The following is a 13,577-nucleotide window of genomic DNA, read 5'->3' on the forward strand; positions in this document are numbered from 1 at the left end:
GAAATTAAATGACAATAAATAAAATTTGCGAGAATGTAAATTGCGAGAAAGTAAATTGCGATAATTAAATTGCGATAAATAAAATGTAATCAGTTAGCTAGGAACAATTAGCTAGGAACAGTTAGCGTGGATTCTTAACACAATTTCTCATAGTTAATTAGTCTGTTTCTAACAAATTTAATTTTGTTATATGTTCTCTTCATTATGCCACTTGTTGGATTCTGATTGGTAAAAATCCGAATATGAAATTGAATAAAACTGGTTATTCTGCGGTGAACGGATACGTATATCGATGGTTGTAAGTAAGATAGTAAATGACTGTTGAATCAGATTCGAAGAATGTACAGTATAAGTCATTCATGTGAAATCTAAATATTCCTCGGGTATTACCTACCCGTTAAAATATTTTCACCATTAACAGTTTGTACGAAAGAATTTTTAATTACAATCTTTATGAAAATATATATACATATATATTTTCTTCAGATGTAATTATGGATTTAATGAGTCAATATGATATTAAACTTATTTAATTTTCGGTTTGAGCTAAGATAAATAATCTCTAAAACTTTTAGAAACCACATATTCTTCGCAGAATATTTCCTCAATGAAGTTATGAATTAATACTTCATCGTTCATTGTTGTTGGTACTCCTTGGTATCCATGGTGCGTATGACGTTGATGTTCGCGTGATAGATTGTGAAGTTGAGGTTTGCGATGCGGTTGTTTTTGGTGGTGGTAATGGTACTGTTGGCGTTGGTGGTGGTACTGGTTATGCTGCTGGTGCTGCTGCTGGTGTTTGTAACCTTCGCACCATATTCTCTAAAGCCACTACCCGAGCGCGAAGCTCGTTGACTTCTTCTATTACACCGGGGTGATTTTCAGTTGGGACTAGCGGATAAATATAATCTAAAATTTGGTATAGTATATAATCGTAACGAGATACTCTGGAAATGAGAGAAAAGATGGTGTTTCGAACAGGTTCACCGGTAAGTGCTTCAGGTTCTTCGCCAATAGGGCAATGTGGCGGATGGAAAGGATCACCTTCTTCTTGTCTCCAATGATTGAGGAGGCTACGAACCCATCCCTGATTCATCCAGAATAGATGATGACTGATTGGTTGATCCATTCCGGTCACACTGCTTTCGGAGCTTGAGTGGGATTCCATTTCGGAATCCGAGTGACTTGAACTAATGACGAATTCCATTTCGTACGATTGAATAAAGAATTTTTAGATATGAAATGATTTTCTGGCTAACGGATGGTATTCTAATTACATAGAATATCCATATATATAGAACAAAAGGTTTCGTAGATTACGGAGGAATTTACGGGATACGCCAGGTAAGGTTTACAGTAACAGATACGCTAAGATATGAATTTTGTCTATACACTATTCATGCAATCAATGCAGCAAGACGTGTCTAGACTAAGAATGATAAGCAGATAATTTTCGACACAAAGTGATAAGCAAAACTTTTGACATGCAGACACGGTCGAAGTCCAGACTCACTAATGCATCCTAACGACTTATCAGTTAGACATACTAATGCAGACCTGGTTCGCTAAGACCACCGCTCTAATACCAACTGAAAGGACCCGTCCTAATCCATCTGGACGAAGTCTTCAACAGTTGGTCCCATTGCGAGGTTCTGACCTCTATATGCCATAAACGACTCCATGTAATATGAGCAAATGCACAGCGGAAGATTTCTTTCATACCTGAGAATAAACATGCTTTAAAGTGTCAACCAAAAGGTTGGTGAGTTCATAAGTTTATCATAAAACAATAAAATTCATCATTTTGATAGACCACAAGTTTTAAATCCTGCATGGTATAAATGGGCCCGAATCCTATACCCACCTGTAATGTACATGTGATATCTTTTAAATACAGTACACCTTTCTCGTGTACGAAATCATCTTTCATAAATCATAGTAACCGTACACATATCTTGTGCACAAAAATAACATACACATAACCTGTGTATAAAATCATTCTCTCAATATATAACATTTACATCAACTGGTGGCAATTATCATGTCCACATAATTCAATGATGGCAATTATCATGTCCACATAATTCAATGGTGGCAATTATCATGTCCACATAATTCAATAATAATCCACAGAACTTCTGTCTGCATAATAATTCATTCGAGGAATGTTTTGCTTGTGTCTATCTCGTCAAACATTTATAAAAGCATTTCATGTATTCGCAGTTCAAAATATATTTCAAAAGCATTTAATAAATCAGTTATAAAAATAGCGCATGTATTCTCAGTCCCAAAAATATAAAGATTAAAAGGGAGCAAATGAAACTCACTATACTGTATTTTGTAGTAAAAATACATATGACGATATTGAACAATGCAGGGTTGGCCTCGGATTCACGAACCTATAACATTTATATATTTATTAATATACATAGTTGTAATCGAACAAACATATATGCATAAATTTATTAGTCATATCCTTTTTATATTAATAATATATATATGTTTCATATATTCATTTTGTACATAAAAATATTAAATTTTGTTATATTATATGTATTAAATATACTCATATATAAATATTATTTGTTTGTAAAAGTAGTATTTTAAGATAATATTTTAAGTGATAACAATAATAATAATGATAGTACTAATATTAATAAATATGATAATAGTATTAATGATTCTATAAATGATAATATAATTGATAGTTTTTATAATAAATCTCATGATAATGATAATAATAGTAGTTTTTAATAAAATGAATAATTTAACAGTAATGGTAATGAAAATAATAATTTTGATAATAATACCTAAAATTTAATAATAATAATAATAATTATAAAAATCTTATTACTAGTGGTAATCTTACTAAGAATACATTTGTTAATAATAATACTAATTCAAAAATGATACTAATACTATTATTAATTATAATAGTTTGTATTATTTTCATATTAACAATAATAATAATAATAATAATTCTACTCATATCAATGTTAATAATAATAATAATAACACTAATAATACCTAATGATATTACTTAATAACAAAAATGATAATAATGTTACTCATCATATTTATATTAACCTAATATTATCAATAATTTATAATAATAATACTAATAATAATAATAATAATAATAATAATAATAATAATAATAATAATAATAATAATAATAATAAATATCAAATTATACCTTAGAAACACTAAAAAGAGATAAACTGCCTGGGACGGGACTCGAACCCAAGACCTCTCACTCACCCACTAACACCCTTAACCATACTTCCAATTCTGTTTTTCTTGATTATATCGAACCTTAATCATATATGACTCGTATGTATTTGTTGCCTTATTCAACACAAAACCCCATCTACTTTACCAACACCATTTATACATATCATCTATCATCATCGTCACAGAATATTGTCAATCATACATGACCATCATGATCATTACGAAATCATCATAAAACATCATCATCGATCCTTATACTTGTAACATCATTATGCTCATAATCATCTTATTTCATCACCATTGTATACATTTATCATCATAATTATATCATCACCTTAATATTATCATTACCATCATGCTCACAACATCATGACCTCGTCATCATCATCATATAATTATCATAATATCATTATCATAATTATCATTCATCATCTTTTCACTTAATCGCCATTGTCTTTTCTCCAATATATATAATCAAAATATTTATAACTTAATAATAATTATGTGTTATTGTTGGCATCAGTTAAGAAGCAGAAAAGAAACGATGGGCTGTAAGTAGCGGCCCCAATTAGCAGCCTGCACTACCACTCGGTCAAACTATTCGATCCTCACATCCCATTTTAATTCAACCGACAAGGAAGAGAGAGATGGGTCAAAAAAATGAATACGGCTCAAATAAAGGGAATATAATCCACCTTTTGAATTTTATAATCACAATTGCCCATCCAAAATTGTCGGCCATAAAGTTTAAAATGCTCCACATGTAATATTATACTTTTAACACTAAACGAGTTGTTTGAATTTTAATAAGAACAAGTACAGCTAATGTAGAAAGAGAAAGAAAAAGTGGCAGTTTTTCGATGGTGTTTAAGGTGGTTGAACAATATAGAAATAGAAGATACGGTTGGTGGTAATCATTATTAACTGAGTTGAGTAGCGTGTGGGTGATATGGTAACCATGTGGTAGTTCAAGGTTATCTTGTGATTTAAACGAAAACAGAAAAGTAGAGGGTGTGGGTGGTTCTTGGTTTGGGTATAAAGGTGGTGGTGGGTCGTTGGTGGTGATAGTGATGAGGGATGGTTGTGTTGTAGGGTTGAAGGTGATGGTTCAAGTTGGTGGCATGGGCCGAACTAAACAGGCCAACCCGAGTCGTTAATAATGGATCCAAAGTAAATTCTTGACCCAATTCGACAAACAAGCCAAAGAAGTAGTTTACCTTGCAATTTTACTTGATGAAGAATAATTTATGTATGTACGTGAGTAGTGAACTGGATTGCATATCACACAAGCACTAACCCACATTTCTCATGTATTGCATTAGGGGTTTAATTTTTAGGAAACTGTATTGGTAGTTTAGTTTTAAGGTCCACGCACTCAGAAGTTATTTTTTTTTCTTCCAAGTTTTATAAATATGTAATCGTATCTAAGTATAACGAGGAAATGAAAAAAAAACTCGGTATTGATCGAAAGGGATGGTGACAGGTTGTCGAAGCAAGAGGAATAATGAGATGTGGTGTAGGTTGATCGAGGTAGTTGTTTTCGGTTCATAACATAAACAAAAGAAATGGATGAGGTGGTTTTTGGTGATGAAAGGTGATGGTGTGTGTGTTTGAGTTGGTAAACAAATACAGAAAGAGAGATGAGATAGATGTGTTTTGTCTTGGGTTCATGAAATAAATATCAAGAAGAAAGAGAGTAATTGTGGTGGAGGATATTGATTGATTCAATCAATCAGATGATGGATTATTATATAAAGAAGATGCATTCCGACATTTACTCACAAACAAATAGAAAACAGAAGAAAAGAAAAAGTTGATCTGGATTGATAACTAATTTTGTTTCTATATACATTATATATACCATTTAATATTAATAACCAATAATTAAAAATATATTAATAATAATACATTTAATATTATTAATAACAATTAATAACCATGATAATAATAATTATCTATAATATTATTATTAATGATATTAATAAAATAACAATATTGATAATTGATAATAATAATTATAAACATGATTTAAATTCTATTATTTATGATAAAAATAATAAATTACATGGTTTCCATATAAAAAAATAGTAATAATAATATTAACATAACAAATTAATATTACCACATAATTATTTACATGGAATGAAATTCTAATTAATGTATTTCAATTTATTATATATACATATATATCTATACATACATAACTATTTACAAACAGTTGTTCGTGAATCGTCGAGCATAGTCAAAAGGGTAATTGATTAAATGCATATAAATTTCAAAATTTTTGAGACTCAACATTACAGACTTTGTTTATCGTATCGAAATCAAATAAGATTCAAGTTTAAATTTGGTCGGAAATTCCCGGGTCATCACATGAGGACCTCTATATCCTCTTCATGTGAATGAGTTCTATGCAAACTTTCAATTCCATGATGATATGAAGATATCATTCACTCTCTATGGCAAAAGCTACTCCTTGACACTTGAAGAATTTGGAAACATCATGGTTGTTCCAAGTAACGGGATCAAATTTTTTCTTAACCTAAACTCATTTGATGAGTTTCCAGAATGGTTAGAAAAATAATGTGTTCTTGAAACACTGAGTGAAGGACCACTCAAATTTGAGTCCGTCAACAAAGAGGGTTTCTTAGTACATCACCTTGCTTCAACATATGATCTATGGCAACAGATCATCTCCATAAATGTATATGGAAAGGGTGAATTACTTTGGAGAATGAATGCAAATGAGGTTACTCTTTTGTGGTGTCTCATACACTCACTTAAGGTAAACATTGCATTTTTGATGGCATCTAGAATGCAACAGGCAGCTCAAGAACCTTTCTTGAAACTACCTTATGGCCTTCACTTAACTAAACTCTTTGCTCATCTCAAATTGACGACTTCCTATCACTACGCTGCTCAAGTTTCTTCATATCCAATTTGCAGAGCTTCAACCAGACCATTTGTTGAACCTTCTCTTGATAACCCTCCAAACTTTAACCTCCTTTCGACCACAGGACAAAGCAGTGTCATTCACGAAAATGTTCTAAAAATCGGACGACATCTAAACAGGCTAGAAGGAATTATAAGAGACACTCATCACTACATTCACCTCAAGAAATATGCCAAGGCAAATTTGAAGAATGCCTACCTATACATCCAATTTATGTGTCTTCCATGCATATTTTCATATATGCATTGCTATGTTTCATGCTTGCTTTGAATAAAATGTGTGCTTGTTGTGTTTTAATATATATGTTTCTCCAATATGCACAATTTAAGGGGGAGTTTTGTTCTAAGGGCGAGCTTAGTTCTAGGGGGAGCTAACCTTTTTGCTTCGACAAAAGGGGGAGAAAGATGGATACAAGTGATTGTTAACACTTGCTTATTTATAGCAAAAATGTCCCTCATCACTTGTATGTTTTCATCATCAAAAAGGGGGAGAATGTTGATTGAATGTGGATTAATGCACTAAACGATAAACTTAAGTATGATTAACCAAAGTGTGATTAACCAAAGAATATGTTTTGATGATGACACATACATATGCATAAGTGATGACTGACATCTTAACATAAAACACGCAAGGTCACTAATCCATACTTTATCTTGCAAACGACCAAGTCAAACATAGGTTAAAGAATGAAATTAAAACTTCAGCTAAACACCGGTCAAGGTACGGTCGACAGCATAGTCAACTGTGAAAACCCAAACTGAATTGCAACGCAGTTTTGTGAAAACAAGTTGTACGGTCACCACCACGGTCAACCGCAGTGCGACCGCAGTTTTCTCTTTTACCATTTTCGACCAAATAAAGTTTGACTAGTTCCCGACATCTATAATTTATGAAACCTTTCTCAACATGCTTAGAATAGATGCCTTCTTCATACTCAATCGAGGTTTGGTCATAAAAACACTAATTGTGATTAATTGCGCCTAATGACATCTTAATGACAAATTAACCAAGATTAGGCATAACACATAAGTGTTAATCAACAACTTGTGATCTTAATTCTTATCTAGATATCCTTAGTATGATCATCAAGTACCAACACACTTAAGTCAATGTCACTAGAACAATGATTGCTATTAGAAATGACTTAGTGATTAATTAAAGCTAAATGAGGAACAATGCTCTCAAGATTAACTAGTAATGACTTGTAGTCCTAAAACACACTTAGATACATTTAGGATGGTCACCAAGTCCCAACTAGAGATTGCTCTTCCCTTGTGCATGTGTTAGACATTAATGTGTGCTTACACATTAATCATGTAATGTGTCATATTGCACATTAAACTTATTAAGTGCTTAAATTATAAGTTATGCAAGTATTTATATGATTGATCCTAGAATAACTATCTCTTGCTATGTGAGTATTACTTGCTACTTGCCAATATGCTTAATACTCATAAACTTGTCAACTTGATTAATATGTTAGCTATGTGCTCATTAGTTAGGATTCAAGTAACTAACCTACTCCAATAGATTAAGTGTAAAATGGTTCACAATGAAAGTATAGTCAATTGTCTATTTGATCTAGTCTAAGTAACTAAGGGTGATTGCTTATGACTTAACTTTGATGTCTCTACATGCTTCATGATTATCTTATAGAGACATTGTTCAATTAATCTCTAACTAAACTTAAAAAGAGCATGACTTGTGATTAATTGAAACTAGGAAGTTAATGATATAGTGACTAGTCTTTAGAATTGAACCAAAGACAATAATGTGACTAACTAAATCTTGACCAAACTGGAATTTCTCTAAATATCAATCAAGACACTTCTCCAAGAATGTTGGGTTTGTCACTTTTGGAATGATTAGTGTGACGACCCGAAAATTTCCGACTAAATTTAAACTTTATCTTTATATTATTCTGACACGATAAGCAATGTTTGCTAAGTTAAATCTCAAGGATTTTAAACTTTGTTTATACATTCATTTAAACCTCGACCAAATTCCAATGATTCACGAACCATTAAATGAACATTTATGAATATGTATGTATATGTGTATATATTATAAATTGAAAATGTCAACAAAGTATTTAAACGTATAATGATTTATATGAACGTATTTGTTTCAATATGATTATCGACGAAATTAAAAAATATATATATATTAAATGATTGAATTATCAGAAACATTGAATTATGATTACAAGTCTCTGTTGAGAGGTCCACTATAATTTGAGAAAATCTATTCCTCTTAACGATATTCGGAATAATTTGTAAAGCTATTTATAAATAAAAATAAATAGTGTCATTTACGAAAGTTAGACAAAAGCTAGTGGAGAATTGGTTTCCATAATATTCTATTAATCTATTTTCAAACGTACAAAAATGTTTTCAGTTTAAAAAGAACTTTATTATTAAAACGTATATAACTTTTATAAATATCTAGAATCACTTTTGATAACTCATTACTTAACCAGTATAATAAATATAACGATATTTATATTTTATTTCATTAAATATATATAACGATTTAAATTAATATTATATATATTTATACGCGTGTTATACATACATAGTTTTTATACTTTTACTATACTTTAACTTTACCTTTACTTTACTTTTACTTTACTTTAACTTTAATAATTCACTTTAATAATTTATACTTTAATAATTCACTTTAATAATTTACTTTAATAATTCATACTTTAATAATTCACTTTAATAATTCATACTTTAATAATTCACTTTAATAATTCATACTTTAATAATTCATTTTAATAATTCATACTTTAATAATTCACTTTAATAATTCATACTTTAATAATTCACTTTAATAATTCAAAAATCTATTATAAATAGAATTCAATAGGTTTCATTATTTTATAGAAACTTGAAAATATATTTCTCTAAACTCTCTCAATCGATTTATATATATATATATATATATATATATATATATATTTGCTCTGTATTATTTCAAGATATTATTAGTATACATAAAATATTACAACGGAGTGATGTCCGAGTGATTTCAAAATAGTTTTTTAGAATGATTCGAAGCTAAGGAAATTATGGGTTATAGCTATGGAGGTGATGGGTATGGTTCATGGGTATGCTCGTGAGGTCAATCTAGTGTTTATCATCTCCGTTGCGTCTACGTACTTTTCTGCAATATTGAATCTCAATATTGATACGTGAGCACTCATAACTTAACTTTTATATATCAATAGTGTATCCCTGACTAGTGCTCGAGTATATAGGATTATGCATGCTTGTACATTCGATATTGTCCTTAGATAGGTTTGTTGAATCCTGAATTAGATACATATGCTAATGAGATAGGGTATATGATATGCATGTCATTGAAAAGCTAGCTAAAAATTAAGAACTTTTCATTTAGATATCGAATGGTTTTGATGAACGGATTAGAAGTTATAGTCAACTGAATTTTAGTATTATTGTTAAAATGATTATTATTACTATCATCGTTATTATTTTAATAAAAATATCATTGTTATTATAAAATATCATTATTACTATTATGTTAGTATTATCATTTTATCATAATACCATTTTTAGTAAATATAAATATTGTTATTTTTTTATAGAATAATAATAATTATTATTACAAAATAATACAACTTTTACTTATTATTATTATGATCAATATTATTTTATCAAATAAATAGGGGATACAAAGATATTTTTCACCACGCGTAATATAATTACATTAATAATACTTACCACTATAGTTTTACGATATTAAGTGAACTTTATAAATTTTACTACTTAAGATATATAAAAGTATATTTTATCATATATAAACGTTAATATAAATTTTTATTAATAAATGACTTTTATTATTATAAAATCTAATAAATATATTTAAATATATAAAATGACTATAGTTAAGTTATATAATAAACACGTATAAATTTTAGAAGTCATTTTGGGTCAAGTTGACTTTTGTTGACTTTTGCATATTAGTCTCGAGCATTAGGATTGTGGTACACTATGACTTGACCAAAAATTGTTAGACAAATATTGACCAACATATAAATATATATATATTTAATATAGGTTCGTGAATCCGAGGCCAACCTTGCACTTGTTAAATGACGTTATATGTATTTTTACTACGAAATACAGTATGGTGAGTTTCATTTGCTCCCTTTTATATATATTTTTGGGACTGAGAATACATGCGCTGTTTTTATAAATGTTTTACGAAATAGGCACAAGTACTAAAACTAATTCTACGTGGGTTTAAACCAGAAATATACCCTTAGCTTGGTAACATTAAACTACTTGTCTATGTACGGTAGGCGCGAATCCTAAAGATAGATCTATTGGGCCTGACAAACCCCATCCTGACTATGAGATGCTTTAGTACTTCGAGGTTATTTTAAACACACCTGATCTGGTGTACTTCAAAGGGTAAAACATGAACGTTAAGGCTTGTTACCGGGTGCCTACAACTTATAGAATACTTTTATACACTTGTGAGTGTACATATATTTATAAACGGAAATCTTGTGGTCTATTTATATATTAAAATGATTGTTATGATAAACCTATGAACTCACCAACCTTTTGGTTGACACTTTAAAGTATGTTTATTCTCAGGTATTAAAGAAATCTTCCGCTGTGCATTAGCTCATTTTAAGGATATTACTTGGAGTCATTCATGGCATATTTTGAAAGACGTTGCATTCGAGTCATTGAGTTCATCAAGATTATTATTATGTCAATTATAGTTGGATGTATTATCAAATGGTGTGCATGCGGTCAACTTTCGTTGTAAAGAAAGTTTGTCTTTTAAAAATGAATGCAATGTTTGTAAAATGTATCATATAGAGGTCAAATACCTCGCGATGTAATCAACTATTGTGAATCGTTTATAATGTATATGAACGGGTCCTTTCAATTGGTATCAGAGCGGTGGTCTTAGCGAACCAGGTCTGCATTAGTGTGTCTAACTGATAGTCGTTAGGATGCATTAGTGAGCCTGGACTTCGACAGTGTCTGCATGTCAAAAGTTTTGCTTATCATTTTTGTCGGAAATTGTCTGCTTATCATTCTTAGTCTAGACACGTGTTACTGCATTGATTGCATGAATAGTGTATAGACAAAATTCATATCTTAGCATATCTGCTAATCCATATCTTAGCGTATCTGTTACTGTAAACTTTGCCTGACATATCCCGTAAATTCCTCCGTAATCTACGAAATCTTTTGCGCTATATATATATAGATATTCTATGTAATTAGAATACCACCCAATAGCCAAAAAATTATTTCATATCGAAAAATCCTTTATTCAATCGAACGAAATAGAATTCGTCATTAGTTCAAGTCCCTCGAATTCCGATATGGAATCCCACTCAAGCTCCGAAAGCAGTGTGACCGAAATGGATCAACCAATTAGCCATCATCTATTCTGGATGAATTGGGGATAGGTTCGTAGCCTCCTCAATAATTGGAGAAAAGAAGAAGGTGATCCCTTCCATCCACCACATTGGCCTCTTGGCGATGAACCTGAAGCACTTACCGGCGAACCGGTCCGAAACACCATTTTCTCTCTCATTTCCAGAGTATCTCGTCACGATTATATACTACATCAAATTCTAGATTTTATTTATCCACTCGTCCGAACCGACAATCACCCCGGTGTAATAGAAGAAGTCAACGAGCTTCGCGCTCGAGTAGTGGCTTTAGAGAATATGGTGCAAGGGTTACAAACACCAACAAATAACGAAGTATTAATTCATAATTTCAATTTTATTGAATAAATACTCCGTAAAAGTTATGTAATTTCTAAAGTCTTTAGGGATTATTCGGTTCTAGTTTCAACCGTAAATCAAATGAGTTTAATTTAATATTAACTCATTAAATCTATGTTACATCTGAAGAAAATATGTACATATATATTTTCATAAAGACTGTAATAAAATTCTGTTGTACAAAATATTAATTGTGAAATTTTTTTAACGGGTATGTAATACCCGAGAGATATATAAATTCACAATTAATATGTTACATTTTTTGAATCTGATTAAGCAAATCATCAACTATACTCCCAAAATCTCACAACAATATACATTCTTGTATAGTAATCAAAACAACCATTCTCACCCAAATTTGATTACGCATTCTGATTTTGACAAATCAAAATCCAAGTCATGATTTAACAAAAGACATCACTCTTAGATTCCTACATCTTTCAAAGCTATACTTTGACTTCAAAACTTTGTTAGAAAATCATATGTATATTAACGATTACAAACTGTGTTCAAACTCTCCGAAGTTTTCGAAGACACTTCAAACAATGAACAATCAAGATGATGATCCAACCACATATTACCCACATTTATGTACCTAAAAAGCTCTTGAAGCCAAAGTCATAGTTCGACGCGTATCCGTGTCAGACCCTTTGTCATTTATTAGCTAAAATGACTTTTCAATTCCTTTTCAAAGTAGACAGTTTTGTCACAGCTCCAGCAAGTCAACTTCGACTTTTCAGTCGGACTAGTCTTATTATAACCTCGATAGATACGTTGCCCTTTCGTCATCGTTACTGGGGACCTTTCATATCTCGCCACCTTAGCAATAAACTTACCAACAACTTCAATTATCTTTGACTTTTCGAAAAATCATTATATTTATTGAAATAACATTATTTACTCATTCGCATCTTGTAACGAGAATTGTCATACGAATCATCGGAAAACAATAACCAGTATTTTGAAATCTCGCAGCATGTCTACGCCAACAGTTATATGTGTACGTAAAACGTCTATCTCCTGGACTTACATACTTTGAATGTGAAGTTCTGAAAAATATTTTGAACTGCAAACTAGTTCTTGAAATGCTGACGAAGCATCAAAAACTGTAAACGATCTTAACAGTAAAAAGTTTGATGACAAAGAATAGTAAGGTGGAAAGCTGAGAAAAAGAGAAGGTTTGGAACTGGAAAACGGATTGAACAGACTATGAAGGAGGCTGTGGACAAATCACAAAGACTAAATCTGCCTTCAAAGAATCCAAATGATTCAGTGCCTGCTAAAGTCATTAACGAATACCTTACTCTTTATTCTAAACCTTTACAGAAAAATCTTCATCATCATCCATCAATATTAGAAATTCTAAGATATTATCATATCTTTCATTATAAATATCCGCGATATTTCTGAAGATATTTTCACAACTAATCTTATCTGAAGTCATTTATCTCTTTGCGCTATCAGTGTTACATCATATAAGAAACTATTAGTTTCTATATTCTATAAACTTTCGAGTTTAAATTATGAATGTTTTGAAGTAGTGTTGGGAACTGAAGCATGAGTTAGTATAATATAATGACACTTGATCAACGTGATTATATT

This window comes from Rutidosis leptorrhynchoides, chromosome 11 (genome assembly GCF_046630445.1).
Source record: "Rutidosis leptorrhynchoides isolate AG116_Rl617_1_P2 chromosome 11, CSIRO_AGI_Rlap_v1, whole genome shotgun sequence".
Taxonomy (NCBI): Eukaryota; Viridiplantae; Streptophyta; class Magnoliopsida; order Asterales; family Asteraceae; genus Rutidosis; species Rutidosis leptorrhynchoides.